Source organism: Suricata suricatta, chromosome 8 (assembly GCF_006229205.1).
Source record: "Suricata suricatta isolate VVHF042 chromosome 8, meerkat_22Aug2017_6uvM2_HiC, whole genome shotgun sequence".
Lineage (NCBI taxonomy): Eukaryota > Metazoa > Chordata > Mammalia > Carnivora > Herpestidae > Suricata > Suricata suricatta.
The window spans coordinates 77,320,905-77,335,855 of record NC_043707.1 but is presented as its reverse complement, the minus strand read 5'-3'; the positions used below and the strand labels follow the sequence as shown (position 1 = coordinate 77,335,855).

The 14,951-nt window shown below is 36.0% G+C and overlaps 1 long non-coding RNA gene across 1 annotated transcript; it reads left to right on the top strand.

The window, feature by feature from the left end:
• Positions 1-4,620: 4,620 nt before the first annotated feature.
• Positions 4,621-11,216, top strand: LOC115298766. The gene is made up of 3 exons (XR_003911852.1): positions 4,621-4,641; positions 4,732-4,838; positions 11,134-11,216. It is a non-coding gene; the product is annotated as an uncharacterized LOC115298766 (long non-coding RNA).
• Positions 11,217-14,951: the final 3,735 nt, after the last annotated feature.

The following is a 14,951-nucleotide window of genomic DNA, read 5'->3' as shown; positions in this document are numbered from 1 at the left end:
GACTATGAGCCATCCAGCTCTAAATATTGTGTAGATGCTCTATTTCTTAAAACACAATCCCTTATTTAATATTAGATATTAACTTATTTGAGTCAATCCTGAAGTGGTTTAGTACTGTTGTGTTTTATAAGTAATAAAGCACAACAGAATCTTAAAATAAATAGTAGCTATAATAAATTATGAGTCTAGAAAATGGATTCAAGAAAAATCTAACATAAATATTCACAAAATACTTTGGAAAATCAGTTTATTTGGGGTTCTTATATGCAGAAAAAATAGAATAAAATATGTATATAAGGATTATTTGAAGCACATTCATCATAAAATAACATTTGAAGAGTCACTATAAAAAACCTTCTTCCTGTTTAACATAATTTTCTCTTTCGTTTAGTTTTTCTTTGCTCATTCTCTGAATCGTGTTTCTGTTGAGCCTTGAAAGTTTGAACTCCAACTACCATAAAGAATATTTAGTTATGTTTGAAATATTTATTTTGTAGATTTGATATAAAGTTTGGTTTTATAAAACACTACTTGCAAAGTGGTGAGAAATGGTAGATGTCCAAGTACTCTCTTAGAAAAATAGAATCATTAATTAATGGAAATCAGAATAAAAAGAGTTTTAAGAACATAGACTAGTGAATCAAAGGAAATAATAAATTCAACTCATGTTCTCATTAACTGTTGTTCTGACAGAATCAATATCTTCAACACAATGGTTGACGAGAGAAGGCTTTTTCCCCCCCTTTCACCCAGGGAAACTTCAGCTAGTTAAAAAAAAAAAAAGTTTTTCTTTTCTTTTTTTTTAACACTTAAATTTTCACCCTTGTGTCTTTATTTGCTCTGAGATACAGTATTTGGAACTACAGCAATACTCGTACAGATCAGGTGCCCAAGGGCATAGAGCAAAGCAAGGATTGTTAAAGTGTTGTCCCAGGGGCATATAGACAGTTCTTGAATCCAGAAAGTTTGAAAGCTCCTGAATGCAGTATGTCCTGTTTCAAAAGCATCTTGCTTTCACATATTAACTTGTCCACTCACTGCTGAGGAGGAGGGAACACGAGAATAACATGGTCACAAAGAATTGAATTCTGCCATGCTTTCTGATTTGCACCTTTGTTCCACCCAGTGGTCATTTTGCACCATTGCTCTTCTTTTGTCTTTTGTAATTTCTAGGTATGACTACTGAAATCAGGAAGAGGGGCATAAAAGATTATGCAGAATCATTTTTTCCTAGCTAATTCATTAATAAGCACTATTTACAAAACACGATTTTCTGGACACCATGGAAGGAATAAGTATGGAAATATCAATGGTGTCCATTATATGAACACAATAAAAGTCATTTAAAGCTGTCTTGATCACAACGAAAATTAATATAACATCATCACACTGAATAAATATAAAGGTACAACAGTGAAAGGGCAGATTATTTTTGTACACTTAAGAAAGAAATCTTTCTTGAGGAAGTTCTAAATATGATTAAACAGAGATGAGATATGGAATGGCACAATTCCAATTTCAATCCATGGGCAAGTTTTCAATCACCAAGGAGCAGCTCGAATAGCAAATCCTATGCCATGATATAAATTAGGCCGTGTGTCAAAGCTGACAGCAGAAGATTCTGTTGTTTCTTATTGACTCACAGAGTAAGTAGGTGGCCTTTGGTATTCCATACCAGAATTTCAGTCATCATTTCAATGAGCTGTGGCCACCAAATGTTTATTAAATAGGCTTATTATTGTCCTGGGGCTCCTGTAACAAGTTACCACAAACAAGGTGGTTTAAAACAACAGAAATCAATTTCCCCACAGTTTTAGAGGCCAAAAATTTGAAAACAAGGTATTGCCAGGACTTTCCGGTCTGGTGTCCCTAGACATTCTTTGGGTTTGTGTCCACATTACTCCAATCTCTGCCTTGATGATCACATTTCATCTCTTTGTCTAACTCTATTGTATAAGGATACATGGAATCACATTTAGGGCCTACTTGGATAATCCAGACTTCTCTTCTTCTCAAGAGATTAATTGAAACATGTATTTGGCCATATAAGGTAATATTTACAGTTTCATGGATTAAGATAAAAGGTGTCTTTTTTTGTTGTTGTTTGTTTGTTTTGTTTTGGAGGCCACCATTTTAGCCTTCTGCAATAAGTATAACAAATTCAATATGTAATAAAACCCAGTTTCAGGATAATATGTCTTGCAAGAGAAGGGGGCATAGGAGAAGATGAACAAAGTAAATAATTTGTTACACAGTAGATCTCTTCAAGTAAATACTTACAAGGATAATGGGTTTAGTATTTCTAGTTGTATCAATCTCCAATTTCTGGTCCCGTATTCAGAATTTCCAAAACAAAAATAGCCTGTGATCTATTTTTTAGGAAACCCAGTACTTCTCCTCAAAATTGTTTTATCCTTGAAGTTATAAAACTCACTTCTGTCAGAAAAATAGAAGGACGAATAGACAGCTCATATGAAAATGATGACTTCATGTCACGTCTCAGTTTTCTTTTGGAGAGGATTCACAAGCCACCATTTTGCCCTAGGGAGAAATGTTGCCATTTTCAGAGCAAAGTGTTTTTTTGTACAGTGAAATGACAGTTTTCTTCAACAGTAAAACTGAATTAACTTCTGAGGAAAAAATGCAGTAAAAATGTCCAACTCATAAAATAGATCATGTTTTGAACATCTGCACATGTTTTTGACTGACCTGACCAAGACAGAAAATGTCCTCAAGGTACTAGTGAATCAGGGACTTGGGGGCTGAAGGACAGGTGGGGTTGAGGATGACAGAATTGGTAAGAAGCAGGGGGAGGCAGTGTAAGCACAAGAGGGGAAACCGTATCCAGGTTATAGACACAGAGGCCAAGGTGTGGAGCTATTTCTGGAAGAATGTAAGGAGTACACTTTTTAATTGTGCAATATTATATTAAACAGGCTGAAAGATCTGCATTCTAGAATCAAAGTAATGCAGGTCTAAACTAGAAAGGCTGGTATGTTGCAGAGGAAAGTCTTCTTCCCTCCCTCCCTCCCTTCTTCCCTCCCTCCCTCTGTTCCTCCGTTCCTCCATTCCTACTGTCCCTTATCTAATAATTTTCTCTCTGACCATCTTCCAAACATGGAATATTTTTCAGAACAAGTGTTTTAATTGTGGCTTTAAACTTCGCCACCTGTTTCAACTTCCTCACCTATTTATTAATTGGATGCTGACTAAATATTTGGTTTGTGCTACTGAAAACAATGGTCATAGCCATTAGACGTATGAGGCTGAGCAGTGCAATCCACAACAGTCAGGCATTAGGGCTGTTTATATTCTATCAAGTGATTTCAAGCCACAGATAAGGCCCTCTCTTAATTTTACAGAAAAAGTGAATCTGTTACTTTTCCTCCTTGTCAATGGAGCAAAACCAGAGAAACGTCACACTGTACCCCACCAGGCATGACACCGGAGAAGACAAGAATGAGATACTGTCCATCGCAATAACAATTTCATAACAGTGAACAAGTCTTTATCATTTATAAAACTGTTTTGTATTGTTTATTTTTGTCATTACCATAGCCATAGTAACATTTGGGTCCAGAATGGTCACAAGATGTGATCTGCTGGTAAAAACCACCGAGCTCACTGCAGACTCGGTAGACATCTGTGTGAACCATCTATGAGAGGAAGCATTTCAGAAAGCCCAGGTCTTGCCTCAGTCATGTCACTTATTGTTTAACTCTATCCCTGAGCCTCAGTTTCCTTCTTTGTATAATAAAGAGGAAGTGGCCTACAATTTATGAAATTTTAGGAAGCTAAATACTTCACAGATACCTCATAAAGCATATTGTTTATGGCCCCTACACTCCTCCTCCAGTTGGGATCAGGCAATAAAATGCACAGGCATGTGGTAGGAAAATCAAGAGAGAACATTCTGGATATTTATCTGTCTCTATGTCTCCGTGCTCCATCAAAATGCTAGCTGTGCTGCATTCCTATAGGCATCGTTCTTGATGTGCAAGTTCTCTTTCCAAGGCCCTAGTATTTACTGAGTTTCAGAAACACCTCTTTGTCCTTCTCTTGCCCAACAGGCCCTGTGATGCTAACAGCTTGCTGGTGGCTTAGGTCAGTTTTTTGGGAAATGGACTCTGAGAGGAATATTCCTGTTGAGGAAAAACAGCTGCTGAGATGGAAGGAAGCAAGAATGGACAGGCAGAAAAGTTACCTTCTGGTGCAGTGACAGTGTGACTTCAGCTCTGAGGCTGGGAAAGCCCATAAGAGAAGCTTAATTCTCGTGGTGGACAGCCAAGGACTTTGCATTCCCTGAGGACCTGTCGATGGATGTGGGCTTCCCAGAGAAGAGGCATGACTTTGGATGGATAGCCTTCTTTGGCAAAGGACAATTTGTGAAGCCTCACTTGTCATAGTGGGGGAAAGGAGTGGGTAACCATCCAGGAGAGAGCTGGGCAGAACACCGCCAACAACCACATCTGCCACACTAGTTTCTTCAGTTTTGGTTCATTCCTTTAACATTGCCCAAATCACTGCAGATAATCCTTTCCTTATGCTTGCTTTGGTTAAACCTTTTGAGGAAGCACCCATTTTAGTCCATATTCCTGACTGATAAAGTATTGGAAAGGAGATAGAGTAGCTAACATGCAGGTAAGTGAGACAGGTCCCCACTTAACCTTCCATTTACTTTGGGATTTTGGCAGGTTATTTAAAATATCTGTCCCTTGGATTCTATCTCAGTAAAATACAGACAATGATAGCACCTATCTCGGAGGACTGTAATGAGGATTACACATAATAATCACAGATTACAAGTTGATCTGGCACATAGAAAGCATCAAATAAAGGTAATTTTTACTCTTACTTATAGTTTTTATTCAATCTTTATAGGGCTGTTCCCATTAGACACTTTAACTGTAAGTCCTGGATTTAGTATTATACCTAATTGCTATTAAGTTTAAATTGTTGAAATCCTTCAGAAATCCATTTTGCTGCAAAGTTTTAGTGTAGTTTATTTATACGCCTGACTCTTTAATGTAAATGGTCTTATTTTCCCATACTTATAGTTCATGGCAAATGCTTTCCAGAAATATACATTTATTTGTAGGTAATTTTAATTATTTCATTTCAGTTCTTTCAACTTTATATAGACGCTTCTCAACATTTAAAAATGTACATGAAAGGAGGGGCGCCCAGGTGGCTCAGCTGGTTAAGCGTTCTACTTCAGCTCAAGTCCTGATCTCAAGGTTCTTGAGTTCAAGCCCTGCATCAGGCTCTGTGGTGACAGCTCAGAGCCTGGAACCTGCTTCTGATTCTGTGTCTCCCAGTGTCTGCTCTTACCCTGATTATGTTCTGTCTCTCTCTTTCTCAAAATTAAACATTAAAAAGATATATAAAAAATTAAAAATATCCATTAGAACCTCAAACCATGTGTTTTAATTGTTTGTTGTTTATTGGTGGTGGTGTTTTTTCTTAAGTTTATTTTGAGAGAGAGAAAGAGAATGAAGAAGGGGAAGAGACAGAGGGAGAGAGAGAGAATCTCAAGCAGGTACCACATGGTCAGCTCAGAGCCCAATATGGTGCTCGAACTCATGAACTGTTAGATCATGACCTGGGCTGAAATCGAGAGTCAGATGCCACTCTTATGCACTTGATTGATTTGGATATTGCCTTACTATGTTGTTATTTTTATTGTTTACTGTTAAGTCATTTATTAATATTTTATCCAACCAAAAAGGAACAGGATAATTCACTGATGCTAATGTCTGTTCAAGGTTTATATTTAACAAATCTGATTTGACTTTTCCCATGTACATATTTGAAGCAAACTTAGCAAAAGTAAAATCACTTGTCTTTACCCATGTTTTCTGTTTTTGGCAAGAAAAGTAACATTTTCTTTCTGATTTGAGCAAATGTGAAAATTATGTTTACATGAATCTATAAATTTGGACCACATAGAGAAGATAATTTTTGACTTGGAAAAATCCAAATGAATCTACTTCTGCTTTTCACTTATCATTAAGTGGATTTGGTCTTCTCAAAGGTGCAAACTTGTTTTTGAAGATGCTATTTATGCTTTATTATTGAAGGTATCCTGGTTATCTTATCTTTACTACACTTTAAAAAATGTAAATTGGGGGTTAATATTTTACTGTATTAATTTCACTGTTGGCAAGTGGAAAGAATTCTAATCATGATATTTCTCTGGTTATCAAATTTTCTGAAGGGAAGATATTTTTTCATGGATGTGCCAAATAGCTCTCATTAAGCTTAATGGTGACTAAGAACATTATGCTTAGAAACTGGAAAGATAATACAAGGACATTAGGATCAAATGGATTTTAGGCCTATTACAAACAACTTTTTGCAGAAGAGTTATAGATATAACACATAAAACTGACTTAAATCTTTGGAGTAGGTCATAAAGCATTCGCAAATGATGTCAAATATATATGCAGATTGAAGGCCATAAATGATCAGATCAACAACACAGTGGAGAAAACTTTGGGTAAGAAAATTAAGCTCTAACTTTATGTGTGGCTTTTTGTAACTACAGAGGTACAGATTTTATTTTCATCATATATATACCTTATGAATTATTTATTATTCTAATAAAATAACATCATTTTACAATTAAAAAATCAGAGACAATTTCATAGGATTAAAATGTTGCTCTTTAGATTGCATTTGGTTTTCATGAGCATTCAGATTTTGATTTGAATATTAGCTAGCCAACTGGGGCCTGACAAATACTGAAATATATTTAGTTCATCATTTCATGTGGAGTTTATTCAAATTTTGCTTCTTCGTGGGTATATATATGAATTAGAACTTTTAGCTAGAAGACTAAGTGTGGAAAAGTGGGGGGGAAAGTGCTGTTGATTTAAAGCTGTTCAGAAACACACACACACACACACACACACACACACACACACACACACTTTTTAATAAAAAAACAAAAAACAAAAAACAAAAGGAACAGCCAGAAGTCCCCATGCCTTCCTGTTCATTGTTCTAGATAACTAACATTCAGAGAGCCTCTACAAGAGTATCTCATAGTGTGTCTGGAAACATGTGGCTATATTACTGCTGGTGATCCATGTTTATATAAAATTAGGCTTCCTTTTTCTAATAGTGCTTTCTTTTACTCAAGATGTTTGCATCATTCTGAAAATATCTTTCTAATCAATTTCTCTATTCTTCCTGAATACATGACTCCTTTTGTTGTCTATTTTTTCAGATGTGGGATATAAAAGGAGTTTAAAAGCCGAGCTATTTTTATGAATGACCCAGTGACATTTGCTCAAATATGATAACTAGCATAGATGAACGATGTATATGTATTTGTAAACAGAAAGTTATAAAAGTTAATGTGATTTGTAAGTTTTCAGCTTTATGAGGTATTTTCATGTTAATGAAAGAATAATAGACTCACCCTGGGTTGTCTCCCTGATCTCAATCTCTCTGACATTCCTGACCTCACACCCTCACACCATTGATCTAGCCAATGGAGGGGAGCGGTGGTGGGTCAGAAGGAACTGATTTATTTAAATATTCAAATCCATTCAATAAATGAGTACTAGCAACATAAGAATTAAGGGTGTTTTATTTGTTAATTACTACATGTCTACAGGATACTTGGCATAAAAGCAGCTACTATCCACACTCTAAGTTTCTTTCTTAATACAAAAATAAATAGTAAGTTATATGTGCTTTAGTGCCATATGAGCCTGAATTTAGTGTTCATTGCATTTTTTATGAACTCTTACAAGATCTCAATATACACTTACAACACTATTACTGGTAAATTTACCATCAAAATATATCCAAGTTGATCATTATAATTCAGGATTAATTCATTTACTCCAGAATCATATGTCTTAATTTGCCTGATTCTACAGCTTACACAATGTCTCCTCCATCTCTGCATATCCACTGGATGAAACGCGATTGAAGCCATGGAAATGCTCATTTGTGAGATTGAATCTAGTGAGCAGGAGTTGGAATACTAGAGTTTTGCAAGCCAAAGCTTCTCCACTCCTTGTTTTTTTTTTTTTTGTAAATAAAATATTGGAAGAGAGTCATTCTCATGTACTTCCATTTTGTCTATGTGCTTTCGTATTGCAGTGGCAATGATGAGTACTTACAATGGAAAACGTATGACCTTTATTACCAAAAATATTTTGATCCGTGTCCTATTTAGAGGACCTTTCCTTTCATTTTTAAGGAGGCAAATTTTAATCTCTTAACACTTAAAGACAAAAAAAAAAAAGACACACCCACACACCTTTCAGGTCTGATACAAACATGCTGAATTTGTAGGACCCATAATATTTCTGAAATGACAGAAAGACTGGTGCAGCATGGACAAACCTCAAGGACAGATATGTTTCAGAACATGAGAAGTCTTTCTATCCGAATGATAATCACAAAGAGAATGTTGTTTCTAAGGTCTCTAATCAACTGTCTTGTGTAAATAGAATCCTTGGAATTTTTTCTTTGGCTGTTTTTATCCTGCTTTTTCTTAAATTATTAAATTCATTTTCATTAGCCATTTTCACTTCCACAGTAACGTCTTTCTCACTAAATGAACACTGGCATATATCTTTACTTACTGATTTTTTTTTGGTTATTCACAAACTCTTTCTCTTTCTTGTCATATATATCTGTAAAACAATCATGAGAGACTTTAGCTTTGCATCATTTAATAAAATGGATACAGTTTCTGGCTGTAAATCTCCTTGTCATTGCAAAGAACAGGACAGCAGGTACCTTAGGGCAAACAGAACCCAGAAGTAGTACAAAAATGGTTTGTGTGATGTGGCAGAGGATGGCTCTTCTCAATCCCTCCTAAACATCTGCTACAGTGAGAATGACCATTAATCTTTTATGTCCTCCCTCCCCTGCTTATTCTCTATCCTTTAGGGCAGTGGTAATCTTTGGGGATTCGAATTTCTGAGTTTCCACAGAGCAGCAAATTGCTTTGTACAGATCTTATAGGCAGGCGGTCCATCAATATTGATTGAGTATATACTGTGCATAGAATACAATTCTAGAAGCTCTGAAGTACTTTAAAAAATTCTGAATTTATAGCTCCTGCCCTGGAGGAGATTACAGTCTAAGTGTGCTGTAGAAAAAGCTAATTTTAAGAATAAGAAGAAGTTGGACAACTTTATTTTTGTCAAAGTTGTATAATTGGTTGTATAGGCATGCAAGCTTTATTGGATCAGAAATCAATAATTAAGGAGAGATTACATTAAGAAAATAAACTGTTAACAAGAAAGTTATTAAGAATCAGGCCTTTTATTTCCTGTCACTGTTAATATGGATTCTATAAATTGCTAATGGCAATAGTAGTTTTAAGTCCTTATGGAAATCAACATTGAACTTTCATAGGGGCTGATGAAAGAATTGGGGCATCCATGTCTTGTGTTTCTGGTCCAGGACAGAGCTTGCATTGGTACTAATGGTACTGTGCTATATTAAGTGTGACTGAAGCATAGAAGGTAGAGATGTTTGAAAGTCTCTTAAAATAATCTATAGTTCCTCCTAGGCTTTTCTAAATTGAAAACAACATGGTTACCACTGCATATTTGCCACTGAGTATTAAGGTTTTATCTCTCAGAAAATGAGATAGTGGTTTGATGCTCATAAACCAAGAGGAATCTGCTTTAAAAAAATATGATGTCTTGGTGAGGGAGCTTAAAGGTACAGAGCATTCCATCTGGAATTACAAACTGACTTGGGCTCATACATTATCTTGGCATTCAAATTCCACATTTTAACATGGCTAATTTGGTTCTTCACAGTGCGTTTGTTACCCACTTGGAAGAGAACTCTGTTTGGCTATTTCCTCTGTGAGCCACTCCACACACAGACTCTCATTGCTGATGTGGCCTTCACCTTTCCAGGCAGTCACTGGGGACAGGACTTCTCTCTGCCAGCTGATCCCCGCTGACCATGTACAGTCTTTGGAAAGCAATGACCATTGACATATTCCACTATGAATCATTTTAGTTTTTCTAATCATAGCCTTTTATTTCTCCCTTGCTTTACTCTTGACCATTCTAGCCTTTTTAGGCATGAACCAGGCACTAGGTCACAGAGCCCCAGCCACAGGAAACACATGGGTGGCTCCTCATGGCTTGAGATAAAGACACTTCCCACTCCCCTTGGTGGTGGGGAAATGAAGGAGCTTAAAGAATACTTTCTGTACATCCTAGAAGAAAAAGGCTATAGATAGACTTTTCACCAAGTCACCATCTATTATAGCCTGGTGACTTTGTTGAAACTTTAATTGCTTTAATATTTGGTTTCACGTGCACATTAGGATTGTTTAGTATAACCAGAGGACGTGATTATTAAAGTTATAATGAAAAGCTGGCTTTATGGACATGTGACCTGTGCAGCCAAGCAAGGCCCCATGCTCAGAAGGGTTCTATGCTTAGCTCAGTGCTCTGCTCCTTCCTTCCAAATCCTTAGCAACTTTATCTTTAAACCTGTATTCTGTTAGTGAAGCCCAAAGGGACAAAAGACTTATACAAATGGAAGTTCACCACTCCAAGCCTCCCCAAAGCTTACAGCATTCACCGTGCCCCCCCCAAATCCAGAATACCTGTGAACCCACATTGCAGGGGAGAACAGAAAGACTTAAAGACAGTATAAAGTAGGGATACGCATATGACTTAGAAGATAGAGACCCTAATAGCCATGAGAACACATGCTTATAGAAGACAAGAAGGCGACTGTGGGCTAATACAAATGCCAAGACACCCTCTCATGCTGCTGCTGGCTCATACTACTTCATCTGTTAGCCAACCACTTGCACTGAGAAAGATGTCAGGGAAAGAAAGGCAATAATAGGAAAACTCAGAGTTCCAAGCTCTTCCTAGTCCACAGAAAGTAGAAAGTACTGGTAGAGTGTGCACATATCTGGACATGAAATAAAGCAGTGTTTCCACTGTTTTGATAATTAAGAAATATATAGGTGTGCATAATCTATGAAATAGGAATTATGAAATTGTGGGGATCTGATGAAAGTCAAATGCTCCAACTTTTGCATTCAAAGCTAGGATTGTATGATATGATGATGAATGGTAAAATGCAGGATAATAATTTAAAATTTTTACTTTTTTTACTTAGGATGATGTTACATAACAACAACAACAAAATACCATAGCACATTGAGAGAAGGAATGTGCAAGAAGAGAGACAGCTAACAGCACACTTCCAGCTGTTTGAACAAGGGCTCCACATTTTCATTTAGCAATAGACCCCACCAATTATGTAGCTGATACTGTGATACAGCTATGCAAAACTCAAGGAAAACAAAAATAATGTTAAAGATCATATGGATTCTGAAAAATGATCATTGTTCACCTTCTTTAAACATCCTCTTGGGACTTTTCCTTACATACCTATAGTTTTTCTTCTATTTCTCACCCTCCTTCTTTTAATTGAATTACATATTGCAAAAATTATATTATTCTACCTAGAGCATTCTTCTTTAACTGACTGGATGGATTGTTCCCTCGCTTCGTCCAGGTATATATATAAATATCACTTTCAGAAAGACCTTGCCTGATGGTCCTCTTTCTCCAGCCTCCTGACATCACCAACAGTAACAGCACTGATATGACTTTAATAACCATCTGACATACTTCCTAACTGGTTTAATTATTGCTTTACTGTTTGTCACCCTTAGTTCGTCGGGGCTGCTAAAACACAATAGCTTACGTAATAATATAATACGTAGCTTATAGGAACAGAATTTTTTTCTCACAGTTCTGGAAGCTGAAAAGTCCAAGAGCAAGAAAGATTGTCTTTTCTTTGTGTTCTTATGTGGTAGAAAAGGCAAGAGAGCCCTTTGGGGTCGTTTTTCTAAATACAAGAATCCCATTCATGAAATTCTACCCTAAATGACCTAATCACCTCCCAAAGTTTCTATCTCAAACACCACCACATTGGGGAGTAGCTTTCACCACATGAATTTGGATGCCGGAAAGGACACAGACTTTCAGTCTACCTCACATCTCTAATTAAACTCCATGATGGCAGTATTATCATAATTTGATAATCTATCCATTGCTATAGCTAACTGTTTGCCCAGAATAGGGGACTCGATCAAATTTTGTGGAATTAGATGCATGAATCTTGTACATTCATTTTAGTTAAGGATAGTGCTTGCTGTGGAGCTAGCACTGTACCAGAGCCCCAAATAGATTATTTCACTTAATTCATATACTGGCCCTCTGTTTATTTGTATTTTCCAGATAAGTATAATGACGCGAAATGCTAGATCTCACAGTTTGTTGCCAGATTATAGTATTGGCATCCCTTCAAAACTTGAAATTTTTGAGGCAAATCTCAGACACACTGAATTAGAAACTTTGGGGGTGGGAAGCAGCAAGCTGCATTTTTCAGTAGGCCTCTAGGTGACTCAGATGCACGCTAATGCTTTGAGCACCACTATGATAGGTCATTGGCCAGCGGATACAGTGAATAATATGTGGAGTGGGACTTGAATTCTTACAATCTGACAGCAAGCGCTTCGAACCACTGTGGCACAGCCCTCTGATGAGCGTGCGCCTTTTCACAAAGCTCACTCCACGTCTAGGAGCCACTCTGGGTTTCATACAGCATCCTAGGAACTTCCGCACCCCTAGGAACTGCCACACTGCACCCCATCATAGCCCGGATGGCTTTGAGACAGCAGTGGCCTCTCTTAGGCTTAAATTCTGTTGTTTCAAAGCAAACTAAACTCTTACTTATTAACAGGGACATCTTTGACCTGGAGTACATCATGAATCTTCCCTCAGTGCACCTGCACTTGAATCTTGTTTCTACAGTGGTGATAGGCAATCTTAGATTGTCATATAATTTATTGATATCTTTAAACCTGAGAGACTATTGAATACTGAAAAGGAACCGAGGGATGAAGGGGGAGGGGAGGTGGTAAAGAGGTGGTGGTAATGAAGGAGGGCACTTGTGGGGAAGAGCACTGGGTGTTATATGGAAACCAATCTGACAATAAACTATTTAAAAAAAATAAAAATAAAAGCAAATTTGTGAGCAGTACCTGGAGGAAAATGTCAGACTTTGGAGCGCTATTAAACGCTGCTTTGGAAGGCTTTAGTTCCTTTTTCTTTCTTAACATGGTGTGAGACTCTCCACACTACTCTCAGGAACATTGTTTCATCCCCATTAGGTGCCTCTAAAATCTATGTGATCTTAAAAGAAAGTTCACGTGATTACCATATTTAGACATGTCAATTCTGCAAAACAGAGAGTGATTGAACCTTCTAAGATTGGTTGCGGCTCTTCACAGAACCAAATAGATAATTAAATAAAATTGCCAAACTAAGAGTAACTCAAATGGATTTATCTTTGGTGACAAATGTGTTGAGGTTTCAGTCACTTGACTTCTGTTGGGTACTTACTATATACCAGCTACTGAGGAATACAGAATTTACTTAATTTATTTACTTTATTCTTATTTTAAAATATATTTGGCCCTCATGATTTCAATGTAACCGATTCATGTCAAATACCCATATATTGTTTTTTGAATTATTAATGAAATATTTGATAATATGAAATATAACAATATTACAAAACATTTAGAAAACTGGAAATCTATGAAATTTTGGAGTATTTTATTATTAACATTTTGCACACATGTATTAATTATAATAGTATAATTATTTGTTATGACAAAATAGAATTATACAAATTATTACACAGTCCTCTTAATTCTTTTTAATGATCACAAAACATTTATTTGAATTGGTATACTTTAATGACTTAACTATAGGCTATAGGTTACTCACAAGCACATGTGCTGCTGTGTAAATTATCTTAATATAAGCAAGAATTTTTGTATAATGTTCATAAGCTTGATCTCTAAGTATTTTTTAAATATATTATAGCAGGCATATTTTTAGAATTAAGAACTATAGTAAAATATGGGATGCCTGGATGGCTCAGTTGGTTAAGCATCTGACCTTCGATTTTGGCTCAGGTCATGATATCTGTGTTTCTGAGGACATGATCTCATGCTTCCTGAGACTGAGCTCTGCGTTTGGCTCTTTGCTGACCTGACAGCTTGAAGCCTGCTTGGGCTTCTCTCTCACCCTCTCTCTCTGTCCCTCCCTCATGCGTGTAGGCAATGGGAATGCTCTCTCTCAAAATAAAGAAATAAACTTAAAATTTGTTTACTTATAATAAAAAATTTTTGAGTAGATTCAAACTGACATCTATCTGAGGCAAAATCAATATAACACTTCATTTGGTTAACCAGCTCACAAATTTATGACATTAAATGCATACATGTGCGGAGCATTTTTAAGAGAAAAGTAATCATCTCATTATAAAACAAAAAGTTGAATCTCTTACTACAGCTGTTGAAACATTTAATTTGAACACTGAATTTTAGCACTTCTAATGTTGTAACATGTAGTAACACATTAACTTATTTTAGAAAGGAGCATCTCTCTCTAATAATAATGTTAATGATGGCAATGTCAGTAGTATTAATTATACATATGTCTTATTTTTCCTTTTGATAGCAATGTACAAGTAGCTCTAACAGTTCCTCTACTAGGGAAGTTGGACATTTTTATATGTATTCTATTTATATTCTCTTTTCTAAATTGATTTTTATATCCTTTGCCCATTTCTAGAATGCAAGATATTTATATTTACATGCAACTTTTTATGAGCTCTTGAAGTCCTTTAAGATGATCTTTGTCAATTTTATAGCATACAAATACAAATTTCCACCTCGTCTTTTGGTTTTAAATGCTTGTTTAACATATTTTAATAAATGTATAAGATCTTCAAAATTCAAATTTTTCTTTTTTAAAAATTGATTAAAATTTATATACTAACAACAACACCATTAATCCATTTAGAAAGGGTCTTTTTTTCATATACAATAGTTAATAATGGTAATCTCACCA